The following is a 25,300-nucleotide window of genomic DNA, read 5'->3' on the forward strand; positions in this document are numbered from 1 at the left end:
TTGCATTCGTGGAATGAATCCTACTTGATTGTGGAGTATGATCTTCTTGATGAGGCATTGTATTCCATTTGCCAGAATTTTGTTGATGACTTTGCATCTGTGTTCATCAGGGATATTAGTCTGTAGTTTTCTTGCAACATCTCTGTCTGGTTTTAGTATCAGGGTGATGTTACCTTCATAAAAACTATTTGGGAGTGTTCCTGATTTTTCACAAAAGAGCCTGAAAATTATTGGGAGTAGTTCCTTTGAAAGGTTTGAAAGAATTCATTACTGAATCCATCTGGGCCTGGGCTTTTGTTTTTGGGTAGACTTTTGATTATTCTTTTAATGTCCTCAATAGTGATGTGTCTATTTAGATATGCGAGGACATCCTGGTTTAACCGTGGAAGATTGTATTTCCATTTCTTCCAGGTTCCCATGTTTTGTGGCCTAGAGTTTCTCAAAGTATTCTTTGCTTACCTTTTGTATCTCTGCAGTATCTATAGTAATCGCACCCTTTTTCATTTCTAATTTGGTTTATTACGTTTTTTTCTCACTGTTTCTATATTTTGCTAGTGGTTTATAAATCTTGTTTATTTTTTAAGGAACCAACTTTTGCTTTCATTGATCTTTTGAATTGTATTTTTATTTCCATTGCATTGATTTCTGCTCTAAGCTTTATTATTTCCTCCTATTTATTTTTGTTTTCTTTTGTTGATTATTTTCTAATTTTAAAAGCTTTGCCATTAAACTATTTATGTAGGCCCCTCTTTTTTTTATCTGATATAAGCTTGTAAAGCTGTAAATTAACCTCTTAGTACTGCTTTTGCTCTGTCCCATAAATTCTGATAGTTTGTGTCTTCATTGTTATTTGTTTCCATAAATGTTTTTATTTCTTCTGTGATTTCATCTCTGACCCCCTGGTTTTTTTTTAGCAGTGTGCTGTTTATAAAGTCCTGGTGTTAAAGTTTTTCTTCTGTTACCCTTTGTAGTTCACTTCTGAGTTTAGTGCCTTGTGATCTGAGAAGGTAGTCTGTACAATTTCTAACCTTTGATTTTATGGAGATATGTATTATGGTCCAGGTTGTGATCTATCCTGGAAAATGACCCATGTGCATTGGAGAAGAATGTGTATTCTATTTTGTGGGGATGGAATACCCTATATATATCTACTCGTCCACTTTCTTCCATTTCTCTTTCCAGAGCTAGTATATTCTTATTGGGTTTCAGCCAGGTTGACCCATTAAGGGGTAACAGGGCAGTGTTGAGGTCTCCCACTATTATTGTGTTGCTATTGGTGTCTTCTTTCAGGTTTGTCAGCAATTGTATTAAGTGTTTTGCTGATCCCTCATTGGGAGAGTGATTTTTTTCTTGCTGTACATATACTTGGATTAATAAGAAATGACCACCTTTGTCCCTTATAACCTTTCTGAGTCTAAAGTTTGTGTCATCTGATACTAATATGGCCACACCAGCTTTTTTAAGTGAGTTGTTTGCTTGGATGATTTTCCTCCAGCCTTTTAATTTGAGTCTATGTTTGTTTTGTCTATTTAGATGTGTTTCTTGTAGGCAACAGAATGTTGGCTTTAGTTTTTTGATCCATTTTTGCCACTCTGTTTCTCTTAAATGTTGTATTTAGTCCACTTCTTGGTGTCAGAGCAGTATTAAGAATGTCCCAGAGTGAGACTGGTTCCTGAAGCTATTGAGGAGAACTGTCTGGGATCATGGGTTCGGGGTTGGATGGTTGCAGTCTAGTCATCTGGAATCTAAATTGGGTCTACATGACATATGTTTAAGGTTGGAGGTGCCACTGTATTATAAAGTGTATGAGTTCTTATCCCTAGTAGATAAGAGCTTGTTTTTATATGTAAATTTTCCCCCTTGTTTTAATATGTCTTTGCAAGAAGACATGGTGCTATATTATATTGCTGGTCCATTTGCGGGGGTGAGAATGTCAGGCTCCATCCTCTGTGTGTCCTGGTTTTTACCTAAGCTATTTATTATCCCAGGCAAGACTTTTCTTGTAGGTCTTTGTATTAAGCAGAAACAAAACAGGTGGAGTTAAGGGAAAAAAGAGAAAACAGATACAAGATCAAAAAAATCTCTATCTATCTATCTATCTATCTATCATCTATCTACCTATCTATCTATTTATCTATCCATACTCACAAAGGGAAAAAATAAAAATAAGTTTTTAAAAATTAAGGGAACAAAGGGATGCAGGAAACTACCTTACATTTGGCGATAAAGAGATTAAGAGGTAGTATTTTATAGGTCTTAAACTTATAAAGGAAATATAGGCTTCCCAATTGTCTTTTGAGATAATCTTGTGGGGAGGGTGTGGGATCCAGGGCACATTTTCATCACACACTTTGATCTTCTTGATATTGAGAAAAGATTTGTGGCAGAAAAGTCTATTCGATTTCTTGCACTGGAGATTCTCTTAGAGCTGAGTCCATATCGAACAACAGTCCACATTTGGGAGGGGTGAGAAGGAGGGCCGCAGAGCATGAGTCAGCATAGTGTTGGTTGTATTTTCTTGCTGGGGATGAGATGTGGGTCTGAGTGGGTGTCCCTTCGCTTGAGAGCTGGGTGATGGCTTATTGGGGTAGCGTTGGTCTTGATGGGTTAAGAACTGAGGGTCAAAAGCATTAATATCAGATTGGGATAGGGGGATGAAGGGATAGTAAGATTTCTGAAGGGGGGGGGAGAAAAGGGATAATATATAGGAGGGGCTATATACACTGTAGGCATGGGTTGTTGACAATTTAGGTTTGCCTCTCATAGAGGAGTCCTCTATGTACTCATACCCACATAAAAACATACAATCATTAGCTTAGGTATTGCTTAAGAAAAAGAAGAAAGTAAGGCAAAAGATAATAGAGGAGAACAGAAAAATAGGTAAATATAGTAAAAATAAGGTAAAGGAAAATTTATAAAGAGATTGGGTCGGTGTGTCGGAATTGGGAGGTTTTCTCAGTTTCTAGGGATTTCGTCAGTGATGGAGATGTACCTTCTTAAATGAAGGTTTCAGTGTTAAATAATAGCTGGAGCAATTTAGGATACACATATGTTTTGCATTGTGAGTACTAAATAATGTGTTAATGAGGCCTATTTATGTAGGTGGCTACCCTATATAGGAATGGCTAACAGTGTTGGTTTTATTTGACATAGATTGAATTTTTGATGAGGAAGAAGAGATAGAAGAAGAAAAAGTAGAAAAAAAAGAAGTAGTAAGAGAGAAGACTGGAGAGAGAAAGGAACTGTTTGTTCAGTTGCTCAAATGTGTTTCATGAGTGGGTCCTGTAGTTCGCAGTTGGCTGTTTCAGTGGTCTTTATGGTCACATATTTTAGGTCCTAATAGAGGCCATAAACCAGAGAGAAAGGGTATATTAGAGTATTAGACATTTTCATAATGCAAACTGAATATGGTATCTAGTGTAACTGAGCACCAAGGTGTCAAATGAGGTGGCTGCCCTTTGTATCCAAGAACCGCAGTGGACAAAAAAAAACTTAAGAGGTTATTTTAAATCTAGTAAGATTAGGGCATTAAAACACATTGTTATTAAATATAACTTCCACTGAAGTCTCTGACTATAAGTCATATTCTTTACCTGAAACAGCATATAAGATTCCTGTGACATTATTATAGGACTTTGTAGTAAAAGACTGATTACATACCTGTTCTTTCTAAGCTTTTGTTTCTGTTGTTGCTGGTTTCTTTATGGTATATTGACAGTTGAGGCTTTGTGTTCCTCTTCCACTTGTTTTGGACACTACTCCCCAGTAAATGTTGACACCTACAGTGGAGATTCTACCCTATTAGACCATTGTATTTGTTCATGGAGTATTACATGTATATATGGTGTATATTCTAAGCACATAATGAAAGCGCTATCATTCTATCATATTCTGGCTTCATTTAACATAATATTTTGTAGATCCATCCACGGGACAGAGATTGGTCCCGTTATTTTGATGAGTGCCATCCTCACTGGTGTAAGGTGGTACCTCATTGTTGTCGTGATTTGGATTTCTCGAATGATAAGTGAAGGTGAGCATGTTTTCATATGCCTGTTGGCCATCTTTTATTCTTCCACAGAGAAGTGTCTATTCATTATTTCTCCCCATTTTTCTATGGCTTTATTAGATTTTTTGGAGCTCAGCTTTCTGAGTGCTTTATATATCCTAGATATCAGTCCTTTATTTGATGTGTTGAGTGAAAAAATTTTTTCCCATTCCATTAACTGTCTTCTAGTATGCAGAAACTTTTTAGTTTGATGTTGTCCCATTTGTTTAGCTTTGAAACTAAATTTTTTGCCATTGTCTTTATATCCTCAAAGGTATTTTGGTATATAGATCTTGGAGTGTTCTGCCTATTTTTCAGTTGACTTTTGTGTAAACTAAGGTATGGATCAATTTTCAATTTCTTACAGGTGGTTGTCCAGTTGTTTCAACACTAATTGTTGAAGAGACTGTCTTCCATTTCAAGTTCTTGGCTCTTTTGTCAAATCTCAGTTCACTGTATATTTGGGGGTTTATCTCTGGATATTCTGTTCTATCTCACTGGTATGAGGCTCTGTCTTTGTTCCATGCTGTTTTGATCACTATAGCTTTATAGTATAGCTTCATGTTAGATAAAGAGATGCCACTGAGCTTCCTGTTTTTCAGTATGTACTTGGCTAAGTTGGGTCTTTGGTGCTTCGAGATGAATTTTTGATTGATTGTTCTAAATCTTTAAAAAATGATGTCTGGGGACTGGAGAGATAGCATAGAGGTAAGGCATTTGCCTTTCATGCAGAAAGTCTTTGGTTCAAATCCCGGCATCTCATATGGTCCCCCGAGCCTGCCAGGAGCGATTTCTGAGCATACAGCCTGGTGACCACCCCCCAAAAAAAATTATATCTGAATTTGGAGAGGGATTGCATTGAATCTATATAGAAGTGTAGGTAAGTTAGTCATTTTGATGATGTTGATTCTACCTACCCTTGAGCAAGGTATGTTCTTCCATTTCCTTAGATCATTTTCAATATTTTTGAAGTGATTTGAAGTTTTCATCATATAGGTCTTTCACTTCTCTTGTAAGGTTGAATCCTAGGTTCTTGATATTTTTTTGTTATTACTTTAAATGGGATTGTCTCCTTAATCTCTTTCTCTTCTACTTTGCAATTTGTATATATATACACAAATATAAATATATTTGTATATTTGTGTATTGACTTTGTATCCTGTCACTTAGCTATATTGGTTAATTGTTTCTAGGTGTTTTACTGTGGACTCCTTAAGGTTTTTGATGTTCTAGATGTTATCATCTGCAAAACGGAATTGTTTGAGTTTCTCTTTCCCTATTTGTAGTCCTTTGATTCCCTTATCTTATCTGATTGCTAATGCTAGGACTTCTAAAACTATATTGAATAATAGTAGAGAGAGTGGACACACTTGCCTAGTTCCTGACCTTAGTGGAAATGTTCTCAGTTTTTTGCCATTAAGGATAATGTTGTCTGTGGGCATTTCATAGATAGCTGTAACTATCTTGAGGAAGGTTCCTTCCAGTCCTATTTTGCTGAGTGCTTTCATCATGAATGGCTGTTGAATTTTGTCAAACACCTTTTCTGCATCAATTGATAAAATCAAGTGATTTTTGTCTTGTTGTTGATTTGGTGTATGATGTTGATTGATGTGTATGTTGAAACATCCTTGCATCCCTTGGATGAAACCCACTTGGTCATGGTTTATAATCTTTGTGGTGTAGTAATGAATTTGGTTTGCTAAGATTTTGTTAAGGTTTTTTGCATCATGCTTATTAATGAGATTGGTCTGTAGTTTTCTTTCTTGGTGGGGTTTTTGCCACCTTGGGAATGAGTGTGATATTAGCCTCCTAAGAGGAATTAGAGAGGATTCCTGTCTTTTCAATGTTTTGGAAGAGCCTATGGATCAGTGGTAGTAATTCTTCTCGGAATGTTTGATAGAATTCACCTGTAAAACCATCTGGACCTGGACTTTTGTTCTTGGGGAGTTTGTTAGATACTGATTCAATTTCCTTAGAAGTGATTAGCCTGTTTAGACTTTCTTTTTTTTGTTTGTTTGTTTTTGTTTTTGTTTTGGGGCCACACCCGGAGGTGCTCAGGGGTTACTCCTGGTTGTCTGCTCAGAAATAGCTCCTGGCAGGCACGGGGGACCATATGGGACACCGGGATTCGAACCAACCACCTTAGGTCCTGGATCGGCTGCTTGCAAGGCAAACACCGCTGTGCTATCTCTCCGGGCCCATAGACTTTCTTTTTTTTATTATCCTTATTTAAACACTGTGATTACAAATATAATTGTAGTTGTATGATTACAGTCATGTAAAGAACACCCCCCTTTACCAGTACAGGGTTCCCACCACCAATTTCCCAGATATACCTACTCCCCACCCCACCCACACCTATACTTGAGACAGGCTTTCTTTTTCCCTCATTCATTCACATTGTTATGATAGTTTTCAGTGTAGTTATTTCTCTAATTGCACTTATCACTCTATGTGGTGAGCTTCATGTCATTAGCTGCACCTACTTGGGAGGATGGGGGGAAATAAGGGTTGGGACTGAGGCAGTAAAATATTAGAAATGAGCTTTGTAGGGCAATATCAAGGTCCCAATACAAGATGGATATTATGGATATATAAAATATACGCACACATTACTATCAATATACCACTATCACCATTGGACAGATCCCCAGATAAAAAACTAGCAAATAAATAGGAGCCTTAAATGAGAAGTTAAAGAACTAGGGCTAATAGACTTATATAGGGCCCTCCAACCCCAGAAAGCAGAATACATTCGTTCTTCTCAAGTGTACATGGAACCTTCTCCAAAATAACCATGCCATAGGCTATAAATCTAATTTGTATAAAGTCACAAATACAAGGATCATTAGAAGCATTAGAAAACAAAGAGAAAAAAATTTCCACTGACTGTTCCAACATAAACCAGTGCTAGAATAGCCTGCCCTCCTCCCAGAGCGCATTCCCATTAGTGTAGGGAGAGATAGGGGGAAAGCCTGTTGACCCCTATAGAGTCTACCTAGACCGGTGCCCAGGGAAAGACTGACGTCTAGGGGAGAAAAACCCTATACCTGGCATGAGCTGGTCTCCAGAATCAAGGAGAAAAACGGAAGCCAAATGTCCGCCCGCCCTTTTTCCCATGCACCTCCCCTCTGGAGTACAGAGGGAGGGGGAAGCCTGAGGACCACTAAGAGTCCACCTGAACCCACTTCTGGCCATCTGAGCTGACACCCAGGGAAGGCCTGGAGTCAGGCAAAAAGACAAGCATGGCTGGGGGCCTGCCAAGCCTCCTAGCACTCCCCAGGCTAGGGAGAAAGGCTCTGGTATGGGGCCTCCCCAAACCCCATACCTGGCAAGAGCTGTTCTCCAGAATCAAAGAGGAAACTGGAAGCCAGATGTCAGCCCACCCTCCTCCCCATGCACCTCCCACGTGGAGTACGGAGGGAGGGGGGAACCTGAGGACCACTAAGAGTCCACCTGAACCCACTACTGGCCATCTGAGCTGGCACCCAGGGAAGGCCTGGAGTCAGGGGGAAAAGACAAGGATGGCTGGGGGCCTGCCAAGCCTCCCAGCACTCCTCAGGCTAGGGATAAGGGTCCCGGTAAGCTCAGTTTTTCTGATGTTACCTCTGTTGCATAGTGATCTGATAGAGTACTTCTAATGATCCTTGTATTTGTGACTTTATACAAGTTAGATTTATAGCCTATGGCATGGTTATTTTGGAGAAGGTTCCATGTACACTGGAGAAGAACGAATGTATTCTGCTTTCTGGGGTTGGAGGGCCCTATATAAGTCTATTAGCCCTAGTTCTTTAATTTCTCATTTAAGGCTCCTATTTCTTTGCTAGTTTTTTGTCTGGGGATCTGTCCAATGGTGATAGTGATAGATTGAGATCTCCTACTACTATCACATTTCCTTTCATATGTTTCTCCAGGTTTGCAAGCAAATACCTTACATATTTTGTTGGCTCTGCATTTGGTGCATAAATATTGACAAGAGTTAGTACTTTTTGGTGTAGTGTTCCCCTTATCAGTAAGTAGTGACCTTTCTTATCTCTGATCACTTTCTTGAGGTTGAATGCAATTTGTTCTTATACAACAATGACTGTCACAGCTTTTTTTTGTTTTGTTTTCCATTGGCTTTGGATAATTGATTTCCATCCTTTAATTCTAAGCCTGTGTCTATCCTATACTTGTAAGTGTGCTTCTTGCAGGTAGCAGAAATCGAGTTTGTTTTCTAATCCAAATCTCTACTATGTGTCTTTTCATGAGAGAGTTTAGTCCATTGACATTTAAGGAGAATATTGACAGAGAAGATTGTTGTGAAGTTGTATTGTGTAGGGTGGTATTTGTTATAATCAGGAGTTCGGATTGTGTCATTCTTCTCTGACTAGATCAATTAGAATCGGCTTTGTTTGCTCAAATAATGCTAGGGTGTTTTTTGGGGGGTCTGAGAATGTTTTTAATATTTCCTCCCATATGAATGAGAGTATTGCCAGGTAGTGGATTCTAGGTTGGACGTTTCTTTCAGTTAGTCTTTTAAGTATGTCATTCCACTGTCTTCTTGCTTAAATTGTTTCAAATGGGATATGTGGTTTGATTCTTAAGTTTTTCCTTTGTACCTGAGGGTTTTTCTCCCTTATTGCTTTAAGGAGTTCATCTTTCTCTTTGTTTTATGCCATTTGGATTACTATATGTCTTGGTATTGGTTTATTAGTGACTCTTTTCACCTCCTGGATTTCAACTGAAGCCTCTTTCAAGAGGGTGGGAAAGTTTTTTGCTATTATTTCTCTGACCATTTGTTCTTCCCCTTTCCTATTTCCTCCTGTTCTGGTACACCTACAATCTGTAGATTATTTTTTGTCTTTGTTCATTAAGTACCTATCTTTTTCTTCCAATACTTCATCTTTTATTTCCTTGTTGGCTCCTTTGTCGTTTTTGGTTTGCAGTTTTTCTTTGAGTTCTGCTGTGGGATTCTCAACTTAGTGGTTCTATTATTGCTTGCTAAGGCATTTATTATTTTCTTTAATTCCATTTGTATGGAATCTCTCATGTTCTGTAACAGTTCTTTAAGGTGGTTGATTTGTTCATCTATGGATTTCTTGACCTTGCTGGCTAGAAATTCATTTATTTTGCCATGGCTTGCATTTCTTTTGCCATGGCCACTTTAGGTCCTCATCTATTGGGCCTGTGCATTTTGGTGGATTTGGAAACTAGCTAGGATTTCTCTCCATATATCTGGTGAATAGAACCCAAGTTGGCAACAATGCAAGAGAAATACTTTAGCATATTTTTTCTCTGGCACTATAAATATTTTTTCAGAATAAAATTTGAGGGGCCAAAGAGATAGCATGGAGATAAGTCATTTACCTCGCATGCAGAAGGTCGGTGGTTTGAAGCCCAGCATCCCATATGGTTCCCTGAGCCTACCAGGAATGATTTCTGAATGTAAAGCCAGGAGTAACTCCTGAGCACTGCTGGGTTTGATCCCCCCAAACAAACAAACAAACAAACAGAATAAAGTTTAAGAGGTAGTTAAATTAGCTTTAGGATAGTTGCCTTGAAATGGATTTGCTGGATTACAGTGGCAGCCCAGTTATTGGGTAGGGGGCCACACATCTTGCTGCTCAGGAGTTACTCCTAGTTCTGCTCTTGGTAATTCCTCTGGAATCCCAGAGATTCCCATGCAACTAGCTCTACATACAACATAAATGCTCAACACAGTTGTACTATTGCATTAACCCTCGATTACTTAATTTTTGAAAATTGTTGTCTTGTTTTCTGAAAACAGTGAAATGAAATTACACATATGTAATTATTAATGCAAGAATAATTTTATGTTTTAGTGTGTTGTACAAACCTGATCTTAAAGTAAATCATTTTGTGTCTCTGGAGGGACAAAATAGTAGGATTGGTGTTGTAGTGTTGAATATCTGAAGCAACTGTATTATGAACAACTTTGCAAATCATGTTGCTTATTAAATAAAGTTTAAAAAGAAAATTTTAAAAAGTTTACTAAACCTGCCATTGTATTAATGCACTTCATTGGAGATACAGTTATCTTCACAAATGTGCTTGCTACTGTACTTTTTCGTTTTTCTCTTTTTTTTAAACTTTATTTTTTTTTTTTTTTTTTTTTTACAGTAACTTTGCTTTCACTTTCCTGGGAACAAAGGTATTATAGTCAACTATATCAACTATGGGATCAATTTTCTTTAAATAAAGTTTTTAAAAAGTGACTCTTGTCTGTTTGTCTGCCTCTGTTTCTTAGCACTGTTTCTCTGGGCAGAGACCTAACTAGGATGGCTAGAAGATCTCTCCTTTTATACTGATGCTTCTCTACCTCAGGGTTTACTGAGTTTGAGTGAAAATGGCTCTTCCAAGTAAAAGAGAACAACTTACTGGCCTGTCTGGGTTTCCCATTTACAGCTTCTTAAAGCTGTACCATGAGTTTTTTTTATAAAGTTTGTTTTAATGAATGATTAATTTATCTCCTAAATCTGCTTTGCTGTATCCTACATTTCTGCAGTCTTAGATTTTTGCTGGGGGCCCTTGTAACAAGCAGAGAACTATGCCAAAGCTGGAAGCCCTAAGAAATCATTGTAACCATTTAAGGCTTGAATGGAAACAATGAGAGCATAGAATTTTAACTGTGGAAAACTGAATCTAACTTATATGAAGTTCCCGTTAAAGGGTCGGATTATGGGCCTGCCCAATATGGCTACCATTATCTGTACATTCTAACCCATTTGCGATGGGCCCTGTTATCTAGGTATTTCTGTCTGTTCAATGTATCTGTGCCATATCTGTGTACATGCAAATCCTGCCCACAAAAAGTATTTAAGATGAGCCTCCTGCTTAAACGGAATCCTCCCAGCCTTTTCTGTCTGTGTCTGTTACTCATTCAGTGTGCGTCTGTCTTTGTACTCATGTTGGAGTACATGTTTGGACTCATATTGGATGTTGTCACCGCAGGTCGGGACACTACACTTTGGCGCCCAATGTTGGTTCTCAGGGTGGGAGACCACTGCAGCAAGACCCATGAAAGGTAACTGGCCACGTGCAGCAAAGGAGTCGGAATGTAAGAAGACTCTGGTATTGGTGAGTTGTAAATTAATCTTGGAATCCTATCAGGACTCCCCGGCCCATCAGGCAGGTGGGGAAAAAGAGCATGTATGAGTGGCTGGTGGAAATAAAGATAAGCCTGTGGAAAAGGCTGGTGAAAAAGAGTCTGTGAATAAATAAGGCAATAAGGCTGGTAGTATTTTAGTTATTGAAAAGGGTCTTAAGACACCTCCCATTGAAAGATATGGAAGAATTCTTAGAACGCCCCCATTGAAAGATACGGATGACCTCTCAAGATCCTAAAGTTCCTTCCCCCTCCACCCACCGCTGAAAGCGGCATGTAATGTTCTTTGTTAATTTTATTGTCATGCCTTACAGTATTTGTTTTGAAACATGAAATGTTCAAGAGTGTTAATTGTCTGGTTGTGTTTTGTTATTTGAGTGTGCTGGTTTCTTTCCCTTGTAATTTGGGCCCTCCTATATCTCTGTGGTTTTATGTTCTGTGTAGTCAAAACATAGAAATTCTGGAGAGAATATTATCTCTCCCTTAAAGTTGGTGAAATTTGGCTTGAGTTCAGCAGAAAAAGTGCTAGCCTGTGTGTCTTTGTAATTGCAAGTTTGATTGCTCTGCTAGAAATGGCAGAGATCCCTGGGGTGGAGGTCATAGATTCTGACTTATAATGGCCATCAGTAACTAAACCTGTCCTGGAGTTTCTGGACTTTGTGACCGACCACCTCAGCCAAAGGGCAGAATTAAAAAGATTCAGTAACAGTGTTCATGAGGAATTTATAATAAGAATTATTGTCAAATTTTTGGTTTGCGTCATAAGAGGCCTCAGATGATTGTGAAGTGAAGCATGTGGCATGAGTGTGCCTTCTCTTTTCTTTCTTTTTTTGGTTTTTGGGTCACACTGGGCAGCGCTCAGGGGTTACTCCTGGCTCTATGCTCAGAAATTGCTCCTGGCAGGCTTGGGGGACCATATGGGATGCCGAGATTCGAACCACCAACCTTCTGCACTCAAGGCAAATGCCTTACCTCCATGCTTTCTCTCGGGCCCCAAGTATGCCTTTTCTGAAGGCATTTGTGTAATTACAGAAATTGCTCCTGGCTTGGGAACCATATGGGGATCAAACTGTGGTTCGTCCTAGGTTACCACATGCAAGGCAAAAGCCCTACCACTCCAACCCCAATTTTTAATTTTGAATTTAATTTTTTTTGGTTTTGGTTCATACCCGGCAATGCTCAGTGGTTACTCTTGACTGCTCAGAAATCATTACTGGCAGGTTCAAGGATGTTATGATTCGAACCACCATTCATCTTGAATTAGCTGCATGCAAGGCAAATACCCTAACGCTGTGCTCTCTGACCGTATGGCTCCAATTTTTTAAGTTAGTATTTTAGAGAGTGGTTTGCACAGCCACAATTGGCAGTGCTCAGGGGTTACTTCTACTAACTCTGTGCTTAGAAATTGCTCCTGGCAGGCCTGGTGGACCATATGGGATGCTGGGGCTTGAACCTGGGCCTGTCCAGAGTTGTCTTGGGTCGGCTGATTGCAAGGGAAAAGCCCTTCTTCTGCTGTGCTATTATTACTCTAACCCCGAGTTATTTTCTTTATAGTGTGTATGAAACTATTCTTGCAAAGATATGCTTTTCCACTTAAGTGATTTTTGAATTATTTATTGATAATAGTGATTCTGTTCTTCCAACTATTTTAATTACTCATTTCTATGTTTCAAGTGGGGCAGGAGATAGAAGTCAGACCTAGTATTGTTTCCAAGATAGTGAAGGAGGGATTCGAAGCTTTAAAGGATCTCTGAGCAACAGTTAGTCATGCTGCCAACACCAGAGGACCCTGGTTCAAATACTGACATTTCATATGGTCTCCCAAGCCTGCCAGGAGTGACGTCTGAGCACAGAGCCAGGAGTAAATCCTCAGCGCCTCCAGGTGTGACCCTCAAATAAAAAAAACAACAAAAAGATAGGGAAAACTGATGTGTAAACTTATCTTTTCAAAATTGTTATCACTTTCTGCAGAACATGATAAGCTCCAAGAAGGCTGATCTAATATATAAAATTCATGAAATCACAAATAAAGATATGTATTTAAAAATATCACAATTTGAATTCCAGACACAGCATCCCTGAAAAATCTGGGTATGACCTTTATCTCGCCCTTCCATATAGCTTCCAATGTGATCCTCTCATTTTTGGCTTTAGGGCACACATTTTTGTTAGAATTATGGCTGTAGGAGCATTTTGTGGTAAAGATCAATTCACAGCTGTTGGATTGATACAGGGAATGGGACGCAAGTTTTTGAGGAATATATACTTTTCCTTATTTTCTGTGACTCCTTAGTTTTGGAGGAAGAAATGGTTCTGGACCACCAGAAAATTGGTGTGTGTGTGTGTGTGTGTGTGTGTGTGTGTGTGTGTGTGTGTGGTTTGTGCATGTGCACATACGTGCACTGTTGGAGACTGTTTGGCATAACTAAAAGCCCTTTATTCTAAAATCAAAATGGAGTCTCTGAAAGTCGGAGCAAAAGTGCCTACGTGACAATTAGCAGGAGCTGCCAGCCTGAGCAGCTAGCAAATGTGGCCTTTGCCCTTGGACCTAAAGAAAAGGGGAGTCACTGCATACCTCAGAGCTAAGGGAGTCGACCACAGGCACCAAGATGTTCCCATAAAGATAGAGGCTGGTGGGCCTGGGCAGAGATTAGATCTTATACTTTGTTGCTCTAAGACGGTATGGGCCTCATGATTGATGAATGCCAGCTTTGTGATGTACAGCCTTGTTAATTTTGAAAAAACAAGATGTGCCTGTGGAAAGTTACAATTATTCCAAGAATGCCTTGCCCCTTTCTCTTTGTTTGGCCTGACTATAAAAGGCTAGCCCCCTCCCAGAATAAACGGACTCTTGATTGGAACTTTTCGCCTTGAGTCTCCTTGTCTTCCCAATCCCTCTTTTCTTTCAGGCCAGAATCCTCTTCGTGACTCGTGAATAACTGTTGTGGTCTCCAGCCTCTCCCGTGGGTCGGGATCGAGGTCCCTGGGAGGCCGCAGTGCACATTAACAAAGATGGATATTCCATTTCTTTTTGCATGTTGTTTTCTTTTTTTTTTTTTTTCAGACTTCAGCCTCTCTCAGGGATCACTTCTGGTAGACCATATGGGTTTCAGGTTATTAAACTCAGACTGATACATGCATGACAAGTGAATTACTTTCTATACTATTTCTCTGGCAGTATGGCAACAGGAAAGCCTGAACTCCTAGCGTCACTAGTTTCCCATAATTGAGAAATAAAAAGTTAAATACACTTGTTATATATATTACATTTTATTTTATTTCAGGTGTTGGAACAAAACATTGATCCCACCTGGTGCTGGGCTGACAGAATGGTGGGGCAAGTACTTGTGCAGTTGGAGCTTTATGAGAAATCTTCACAGAACTGGAAACTTCCTATTTTCTACTTAGATGACTTCTTGGTGTACACACAGGAGACAAAAAAGCAGCCAAGGTAAATGTTTTATAATTTAAAAGACAGTTTTGTGATTTTTGAGGTTAAGAAATGAAAGGTTATGTAAAGGAAAAATAAGTGAAAACAAAAAATGAAATTCACCAAAAGTAAATTAGTTAAAATTTTCATCGTTGTAGTTTTAGTTGTTTTATTTTTAAATGAATCTGTGTTGTATATCCATTATTTCTGTGTACTTATTTAAGACTATGTTGGCTGGCAAGGATCAACTTCTGTTCACCTAGTGTGTTTGGTCCTGAGAATATTTCATCAGTTTACCAACCAGGAAGGAATGGGGCTGATGCTGAAGATCCAAGAGAGCCTTATTCCTCTAACCACCAAAGGAGGGAGGGATAGGTAGTTAAGATGCTGGGAAGAAGCTCATCATCTGCAGTGGAGTTTAGGAATGCACTGTAGCAAGTTAATGTTGTTTTGTTTTGTTTTGTTTTTTTAGGTTGTATCTCGATGAGGGAGAGGGACAGCCCAAGTCAAACCCAATTAGGAATCTTGGAGGAATGGTGTCCTTCTTTTGATTTCCATCTCCAGTCTGGTGGTTATACATATATATTTTTTGGTTTTTGGATCACACCTGGTGGCACTCGGGTTACTCCTGGCAGGTTTGTGGGACCATACAGGATGCTGGGAATCGAACCTGGGTCCATTCTGTATTGGCCGCATGCAAGGCAAATACCCTACCGCTGTGCTATTTCTCTGGCCTCATTAGCAATTTAAATAAGCTGATGGAGAGAGGTTTTAGTCCAACCACATCTGGTGCAACACTTAAAAATCAGTCTTTGCACAAGCAACCCCTGGTGGTGCTTGTTGGGGCTCTCACTTGATGTCTGAGAGAACTCACAGTCTCAGCTCTATGCATAGAAGGCCAGCACTTACCCTTCCATTTTCCAGCTCAGGTCCTTTATTTATTTATTTTTTTTTTTGGTGGATTCACACCCAGCATCTCTATGCTCAGAAATCGCTCCTGGCAGGCTCAGGGGACCATATGGGATGCCAGGATTTGAACCACCATCCTTCTGCATGCAAGGCAAATGCCCTACCTTCATGCTATCTCTTCAGCCCTAGCTTTTTTTTAAATACCTGTATGAAAATGTTATTTTGTTTTAATATATATATATATATATATATATATATATATATATATATATTTAGCCACATCCTGCAATGCTCGGGTTAATCCTAATTTTGTACCCCCATCCTCTTGGTTGATTGGTTTTTGGGCCACATCTGGCAGTACTCTGATTATTCCTGCCAGTACTCAGGGAACCATATGGAATGTCCAGAATCAATCTGGGTAAGAGCACATGTAAAACAAACACATAATTTGGCATTATACATAAATATTTTGACATTATAGTGTCAAGTTTTGTTTTGTTTTTGGGTCACATCTGGCTCTACTGAGGATTTACTTCTGGCTCTGCACGTGGGGTTTGTATGTGATACTGAGGATTGAATCACGATCTGCCATGTCCAGTCAAGTTCTCTCCCTTACAATCTAAACTTAGAGAAACATATAGAAATTAAGGACTACAGATTAGTTTTACATATTGTAACATTTTATTGGTGTGACAGATAGGCTTGCTTTATAACTTCTGTTAAATTTATGTCTTCAATATTTTTTTAAATGTTAGTAATAGTTCGCCAAGAGTTTAAAGTTATACCTTGTATCCATGTATTGCAACTCTGATCAACTATATTTTAGTTTAGATTAACTCAGAATTTACTCCTGGCAGGTGTGGGGAACCATATAAGATTCTGGGGATCAAACCCGGGATAGTCACGAGCCAGGCAAACGCCTTACCCGCTGTGTTATTGCTCCAACCCCACAAATAATTTTTACTTATCTTATTTTAATTTTTGATGTTTGGGCTATGCCCGGCATTGCTCTGCGCTTACTCTTTCTTTTACATTACATTCTGACATTGTTCAAGAGACCAGTTGGGATGTTGGGAATTGAATCCAAAATGACCACTAATGTTCAAGTCCAAATTATTTGATTTTATATTTTTCTTAAAAGAAAAACAATTAAGGTAATGAAAATGCAAGAAGAAAATAATAATCATAGTTTATTAAACTTTTCCCTTCAAAAAGGAATATTTTTATTTGACTTGTTTAACTATTTTAAAAATATGATTTGGGGCCAGAAAGATAGCACTGAAAAGGGGGGCTTTGCGTTGCATGCAGCCAACCCTGAACAAACCTGGGTTCAATTGCCAGCATCCTGGGATATATGGTTCCCCGAGCCTGCCAGGGCGATTTCAGAGCACAGAGCCAGGAGTAACTCCTGAGTGCTGCCGGGTATGGCCCAAAAATCAGAATATAAAATAAAATAAAAATAAAAATATGATTTGGCGCTAGAGAGGTAGTATAGGGATTAAGATTCTTGCATGCATCTGATCCAGGCTTGATACTCAGCACATGATCTGTCAAACAGTTAGTATTATTGTTGATCAGAGTTAGGATTTAAATCTGAGCAATATTGTTTGTTGTCCCTCATCCCTTTTCACCCTAATCAAAGATTCTGAATCAGAGCAGTTTGCTTATTTTATATTAATTGTGTGAGCTAGATATTCATTCTCTCCATCTCCCCAGAAAGCCTAAAAAATGAATGGGGAAATAGCCCAAGCTCTGTCATGTGCTGATATTTTGCTTTATTTTTTTGTGCAAACATTCCCTGGTGCCCAGGGTTTATTTCTGGTGGGTTTGCAATACAATATGTGGTTCTGGGGCTCAAATTTAGGTTGACTGCAAGATAACTGTTTCACTATACTACCTACCCCTATGCTCTCATTTCTGAAAATTGATCCATTTGGTTGTTGTCTTTTGAATATGTAACTATAGCCTTAGTAATTTCCCAGCACTACTGAACCAACCTTTGTCTAGCCAGCACATTTAAGCATACTCTACCTGATAAACCAAAATCTCTTGATCATTTTGGAAGTTCACTTCGCGACAAACAAACAAACAAGCCTAAAAAGACCTACTTAGATAACATATATATTTATTTTTGATTTTTGGTGACGCTCAAGGGTTGGTTACTCCTGGCTCTGAACTCTGAAATTGATCCTGGCTTGGGGACCATATGGGACACTGGGGATCAAACCAAGGTCTGTCCTGTGTCAGGCACTTGCAAGGCAAACGCTCTACCACTGCACTATCATTCCAGACCCATTGGATTGCTTTTTTTTTTTTTTTTTGGTTTTTGGGCCACACCCGGTGACACTCAGGGGTTACTCCTGGCTATGTGCTCAGAAGTTGCTCCTGGCTTGGGGGACCATATGGGACACCGGGGGATCGAACCGCGGTCCCTCCTAGGCTAGCGCAGGCAAGGCAGGCACCTTACTTCTAGCGCCACCGCCTGGCCCCCATTGGATTACTTTTGGTATCTTATTGGCACTGTTTATCCCTTGCATTGTTCCTTTCTGAATTTTAGATTGATTTTTTTTTTATTTTTGTAACAGCATAAATATCGACTCTTGTTTTTTTTTTTTTCAGTCTTTAAGTGTGATAAGGAACATTATGCTTTGCAATGATAAGAAATTACTGCTGGTTCTGCAGTCATTCTTGCTGGGTTCTGAAGATTAATCTCAGGTTGGCCATGTGAAGACAAGTACTGCTTTATTAAGACTCTTACTTAGCTTATTCTAGACCTGAACTTTGTTTGGATTTATAGAATTCGACATGATGCTTTTCAAGTGAGTTGGCTTTTATTTCATGTTCAATCCATTACTATACCCTGAGCAGTACCATAGGGAGTGCTGAACCTAAAGTAGATCAAAAGGAACAAAACCCCAATATAGGGCATCCAATCTTTTTGTTTTCTAAGCTATAGGATACAGTGAATCAAATGTATTTCAAATTCTATTAGTGCAAAAGTTTCCCTCATAGTTATTTCCAGTATTTTCTGGTAAATTATTTATTTTGAAACTGATTTTTTTTTATAGGTACAAAAGCTTTCTAAGAATGAAATGCTTATGGTGAACATAGGCACCTTATCAACTGGAGGAAGAGTTAGTGCAGTCAAGGTCGATTTGGATAAAATAGTTCTCACTATTCCTGTATATATAGAAATTGGAGAAAATATAACCCAAGTCAAAGAATTGAGAAATATTGGAGGTAAGTTTATCAGATTTCCCATTTTCTAATCAAGAAAAATATTTTAATGTCTATCACAGAAGTAGGCAGGGGATGGGTGAGAGGAAAACTGGGGACATTGATAAAATTGGGTTATATATGCACCAGTGCATGACTGAAACTCAATTATGATCACTTTGACTATCTAATTATTTCAGTTAATTTATTAAAAAAGAAAAACATTTTGTGCTCTCTTGTAAAATCACCACATGCACCATATCTCCAAGCCTAAGTAAACAAGTCTGAATCAGGGTCACACAAGAAATAATTATGACCAGGCTGTATATGTATATTCTGGTTGTCTTCTCCATAGTATAGAGCTCCTCTGGCCTGCCAGAACTACTGTTTTTAATTGAGTACAGGGACCACCTATGGGTGGGGCAGTAAACCCACCCTCATTTACAAGTAAGACAATCTCTATTTGGGGGTAAATCCAAGTTGTAAACAAAGAAACCAGGTATGCTCAATGTTTTGGGTAAAATAAGGCGTAACCCAACACTCTTTTTTTCTTGTGGGAGTACACCTGGTGTACTGGTGGTGCTCAGGGATTTACTCTGGTACTATACTCAGGAAACTTATTGGTGGTGCTCAGACCCTCTGAAAAGCTAGGAATCTAACCAGGGTGGGGCCACGTTCAAGGTTAGTGCCTTACCTGCTATAAAACTCTTCAGTCTCATTTTTTAAATTAATTAATTTATTTATTTATTGGTTTTTGGGTCACATTCAGAAGCACTTAGGGGTTATTTCTGGCTCTACACTCAGAAATCACTCCTTGTAGGCAAGGGGGACCATGTGGGATGCCAGGAATTTAATTCAAATCAAGAAACTAGTTACAGAAAACTGACCTTAACAACGGTGACTGAGCAGAACTTTCCCTGGGACCAATAAGAAAGACTCTACTCTAGGCTTCAGCCTAGGATTTGTACAAAAAACAAGATCTCTAGTTCCAGAGGTCTGAATTTGACAATTATTGCTGAGCAGAACTTCTGTAACCATAACAAAATACTATATCGTAGGTTTTGTCCTAAGATTTGTACAAAAACCAAAAACCCTAATTACAAAACACTCATACAGCTGAGACAGAGCAAAACTCCTAGAACCAAAAAGAATGACTTGATCCTAGACTTTGTCCTATGACCTGTGCAAATTCCAAGATCTCTAATTACAGAGGAATGATTTGTCATCCACAACTGAGCAGAATATTTTCTGGCATCATAAAAAGATCTTGGGGTTTGATAATGAGCATGTCTGGTCCTGTAATTGTTCCTATGACAGTATGCTTCAGGGTTGGAGAAACCCCATATCTCTTAGTCCAAGGGAATTCCCTTTCTAATTTCCCCATTAGTTACTGTAACTATGAAAAAAAACACACACACAAAAGCTTGCCATACCAACCTTCCTTCTTTTATCCTTTTTCTTTGTTGTTGTTTTTTGTTGTTGCTGTTGAGTTGTCATTGCTTGTTTTGGTTTGTATTTTTTCCTTTATTCTTTCCCCTCCCCCCACTTTTTCTTTGGTTTTTGAGTCACCCGGCAGCGCTCAGGGGTTACTCCTGGCTCTAAGCTCAGAAATTGCTCCTGGCAGGCTCAGGGAACCATATGGGATGCAGGGATTTGAACCATCATCCTTCTGCATGCAAGGCAAACATCCTACCTCCATGCTGTCTCTCTAGCCCATCCCTTTCTTTTTTTAAACTAATATTTATAGGTTCTAGACAGACTCCTCCCAAACTTCTTTCTCTTCTTTTTTTCCCAACAGAACAATAGAACTTGAATCATCTTATTCTGTCTCATAAATTGAGGGAAAATAATGTGGATGGGGTGAAAAATGTGCATGGTACCAATAGTCACATGAACATTGAGTGGATATGAAATATGATCAGACCTAAACATCAAACCCAAAGTCAACGACAACAGAATTTATACCCAATCTACAACAAGCTATACACAACTGAAACCTATTACACGAGCAGTCCAGGATGCAAAGAGGGGAGGGAGGTATGGGAAGCTTATTGGATATAGGTGTGGAGGGAGGACAATGTGGCCCTAATTCACTGTCACCTTAAATATAACTGAAAGATTTGTAATTCACATTGGTCAAAATATAAATTATTAAAAATTATATTTATTCAATAGATTTTATATATTTATTTGTTGAAGTAATAATGGTTAACAAATTTGTAAATGTGTAAGAGTTCATTTTCTTTGTACATTCTTTATACCATTGTTTTGTTTTTATATATACCGGATATGATTAAGTCATTTGATATTTGTCTTTCTTCAAAACAGGTACAAACATATTTACCTTAGCTATGAACCTCTTCAGTTTTATACGTGCTGTAAAAAAAAATGCGAAAATTATCTTTTCTAGTGAGTGAATGTTTGCCATTGTGTATATACCTACAGCAGGGTTGGCGAAAATGCAGCTCTTTGCCTCTTATCATTATTTTGTGTATGTGGTGGCTCTTTGCCAAGTTTGGATTTTGTTATGCTGCTTCTGAGGAGAGATCTCTGAGCGCGTAGTCCCGCCCCCAGGTTGCGTCATCCCTTCTCCCATCCCTCGGAAACAACTGCACGGGCGGGGGGCGGGGTAGTGGGGGAGAGCGTGTATCACATGTTGTGTCACATCTTGCCGTTAGTTCTTAGTGTGGAGGACGCAGCACAACCTCACCATCATTGCAGGATTTTTACCCTCACTCAAAATGGCAAAATGCAATATGTGTTTAATATATTATTGTTAAAATGACATGCTTTTGTGTGAGTGTTTGTCTGTTTTGGCAGGTCACGGCATGGTGTGGCTCTCTGACTCTCACAGTTTAAATTTTGGCTCTTTGTGTCGAACTTGTTTGCCACCCCTGCACTACAGTTTCTATCTGCAAATGAATAAACATATTCTAAGATTGAAAAATAAAGGAATATGGTTTTCCCTCTGTACATTAAATTATTCAATAAAATAGGAATCAAAACAGTATGAAGACAGAAGACTAGTAGGATAAACTTAGACCAGACCAGACACTGAACATCAGATGTATGAATAGCTAATCTTGAGAGCAGATGAAATGGGACAAGGAAAGCCCATTTTGTTTAGCCACTTTGTGACCATACCCAGTAGGTACATGGAGTTTACTTTTGGCTCTGCATTGAGTCAAACTGGAAGTCCTTGGTGGAACATATGTGTTACCAAGGACTGATCCAGAGGTTGGCTGCATCCAAGGCTAGAACTTCACCCACTGTATTATTTTTCTGATTTTCCAACTAATTTTTATAGTCTCTCTTAATCCCTGCCTGTTAAATGTAGATATATTTAGAAATGAATTATAAATTATAATTATGATTTAAAATGTTTGATTCCAAGAGAAAGAGATGAGGTACAGTTACTTCATAGATAGTATTGTGTACAACCATTATGAAACATACAATTTTATCTTTAGTTTTTTTTAGTTATTTTGGGCCATATTGGGTAATGATTGAGGATACTTGGTAGGTGCTTGGAGGACATGAGGTGCTGGTCATACAATTCAGTTTAACCATATGCAAGGCAAATACTCTGATTTTTATGCTATTTTTCTAGTTCTAGTATTGCTCAGATATAAAATTATACACACACACACACACACACACACACACACATTTAGTTGGGGAGCTTTAGGCCGTTCCTCGTGTTAATCCTGACTGCTCAGGATCACTTCTGGTGGTCCTCAGGGTATCATATAGACTGGGAAGGGGACCTGATCCTGGTCTCTGTCTCTCCAATCTGCAGTATTTCAATTTTTATTTGTTTTTGTATCACATCTGATGGTGTTCTGGTTATTGGCTCTGTATGCAAGAGTTATTACAAGTGTGCAGGGAACTGTAATTAATGACAAGGTCATACTTGGGTTGGAATGAGCAAGGAAGTGCCCTTCCCAATGTAATAACAGTTTGGCCCCAATATTTCTTTCAATTCTTATTGTGAAATTAAATTAAATATTTCAATTCAATTCTTAGGAAGAATTTTTATGTTCCAAAGAAATAGTATATAGGAAGAAGAAACTGGTCACAGGAAGCTGAAAAAGTAGTACAGAAATTGAGATACTTAACCTTGAACAAGTTCAGCCCTGGTTTCAGTCCTAGCACTATATATGTTCCCCAAGTACAGCCAACATCCAGATTTGTTCCTTGAATACAGTGACGGGACTAACTCCTGAGCACTTCTGGTATGTCCTCCCTTACTCCACCCGCAAAATCAACAATTACCAAAGTCTACAACTAACAGGACCATGTATGTGTATATATACACAAATCATATATAAAATAAGCAAGATATTTTAATAGAGTTTAATATTAAATACATTTTTATCTTCATTTGAGATGAAAGAGGATCAACTTAAGTGTTATCAGTGACAAACCAGTTTTTTCAGTAAGAGATATGCAGCGCAGAATACAATGAAAGTAGGAGTAATCACCGAAATCCCCCCTCTCTTGGCTATATAATCAGGGAAGTTTATATAGGAAGAAGTATCATTGATAATTCTATATTTCTTTTTTGGGGGGTTCTTTTTTGTTTGTTTTTGTTTTGGGGTCACACCCGGCGGTGCTCAGGAGTTACTCCTGGCTGTCTGCTCAGAAATAGCTCCTGGCAGGCACGGGGGACCATATGGGACACCGGGATTCGAACCTACCACCTTTGGTCCTGGATCGGCTGCTTGCAAGGCAAACGCCGCTGTGCTCTCTCTCCGGGCCCAATTCTATATTTTCTATTTCAGCACAGAATACAATGAAAGTAGGAGTAATGCACAGACATGCCCTCCCACATATGTAATCAGGGAATTTATATAGGAAGTATTATTGATAATTCTATTTTCTATTTCTTGAAATAGAGATGGATTTCAGGGAAATAAACCAAAGAGTCGCATTAAACAAAATAACATTTTGGTTTCTATATTTGGAGCTAACTTCTGACTGCATTCAAGGATTACATCAAGTAGATTATGGGGACCATATGTGCCAAGGAATGAATTCTGGTTGCCTACATGCAAGCAAGGTATGTATGGTGTCCGCTGTTTAGCTTTCCAACCCTAGTTGTGTGTGTGTGTTTAATGTAAATTCTTATATGTCTGACTAAAATCTTCGTACGTTTAAAAAAGCTTCATGCAGGAGCAATGTGAGTTTTTGGCGGTGTGGCAATAAAAGAGAAAAGTTGTTTTGCTTTTTGGTATTTATCAAAGCATTTTTCCTTTAGAGCCATGATGAGGTCGTAGTTTTGTTATTTTAGGGCTATGGTTTCAACTTTATAATGAAATTCGAAATCTGGTTCAAGCTTAATCAAAATGAAGTGCCCAAGAATAAGAATATCCCTCTTCTTGATCGCCATTTAGGACTTAAGGTGATAAATCTCTATTATTATTATTATTATTATTATTATATTATTTTGCAACACTGGGCAGTGCCCAGGGGGTTACTCCTGGTTCTGTGCTCAGAAATTGGTCTTGGCAGGCTCGGAAGATCATATAGGATGCCGGGAATCGAACCCAGGTTCGTTCTGGGTAGGCCATGTGCAAGACAAAATGCCCTACTGTTTTTATATCTGTCCGGCCCGGTCTCTTTATTAAAATGTATATTTGGATTGTTTTTGGGTCACTTAGTGATGACCCAAAGCATCTAGCCATGCTCAGGGCTTATTCTAGGCTCAGTCAGGAATATTTACAGAATATTTATTGGTACTCATCGGCAAGGTGCTAGGGACGCCAGGGATCTAACAAAGAGTGGGCTACTTGCAAAGCAAATAGTGCTTACTGTAGTGTCTGGTCCTAAGGTCAATAAGTTTAGAGGGGTTTGTGGGCAGCGAGAGAGGTAGGGGTTTTATATTATACTTTTCTGTTCTTTGGGACGAAGAAACACTCCGGCAAACTGGAGTAACCATCTGGGCTAAAGGTTGATTGAGTCGCTTTGGCGTGTTGGATACAGTTAGATTGGTATGGAGCAGTATTAGGTGAGATCAAATAACAAGGCCCGTACCGGGTTTAGAATGGACCAAGTGGCAGCAGCGGTGCCTGTGGTAGCGGGCTGGTGATGAGGAGGAAGAGGATAGAACGTTGTCACAGCCAGAGATACCCGGCTGCAGCGAGGCCATTCGGCTTCCCGTAGCGGGGCTTAGTGGCGCCTAAACGAGGCACCAGGGGGATCCCAGGCGGTGCCGGGCGACCTGCTATTCTTCCGCCTTTTCCTGGGTCTCTCCCGGGCGGTGACGTGACGTGCTGACGGCGGACTCGTGCCAGAGAGCTGGGCCGCATTTTGTCAGCTACGATCTCGGCCCCTCCTCCCTCCCTCCCTCCACTCGCCCATCCTACCAGCCGGAGGCCCCAGTGCTCCACAGAAAGCCTGGTCTGGAGCACCTACAATCGTGGCCAACTGCCTGAACCCGGGTCTGGTGAGTGTAGGAACGGACCGCGGCCGCAAGGCCTACCGCGAGATGGCTGTCTGGTCGGCGGCTCTCGGGAGGCCCTTTCCTGTTACGCAGGGAGATATGGTGCGCGGCGCTTGACTGACCCAGAGAACGCTTCATTTAGGC

General features: G+C 39.4%; 1 pseudogene; it reads right to left on the minus strand.

The window, feature by feature from the left end:
- LOC126000410 (heterogeneous nuclear ribonucleoprotein K-like) overlaps positions 1–25,022 on the minus strand; it is a 35,626-nt pseudogene extending 10,604 nt beyond the window's left edge.
- Between the last annotated feature and the right edge of the window lie 278 nt (positions 25,023–25,300).

This window comes from Suncus etruscus, chromosome Y, assembly GCF_024139225.1.
Source record: "Suncus etruscus isolate mSunEtr1 chromosome Y, mSunEtr1.pri.cur, whole genome shotgun sequence".
In the NCBI taxonomy this organism is placed as follows: Eukaryota; Metazoa; Chordata; class Mammalia; order Eulipotyphla; family Soricidae; genus Suncus; species Suncus etruscus.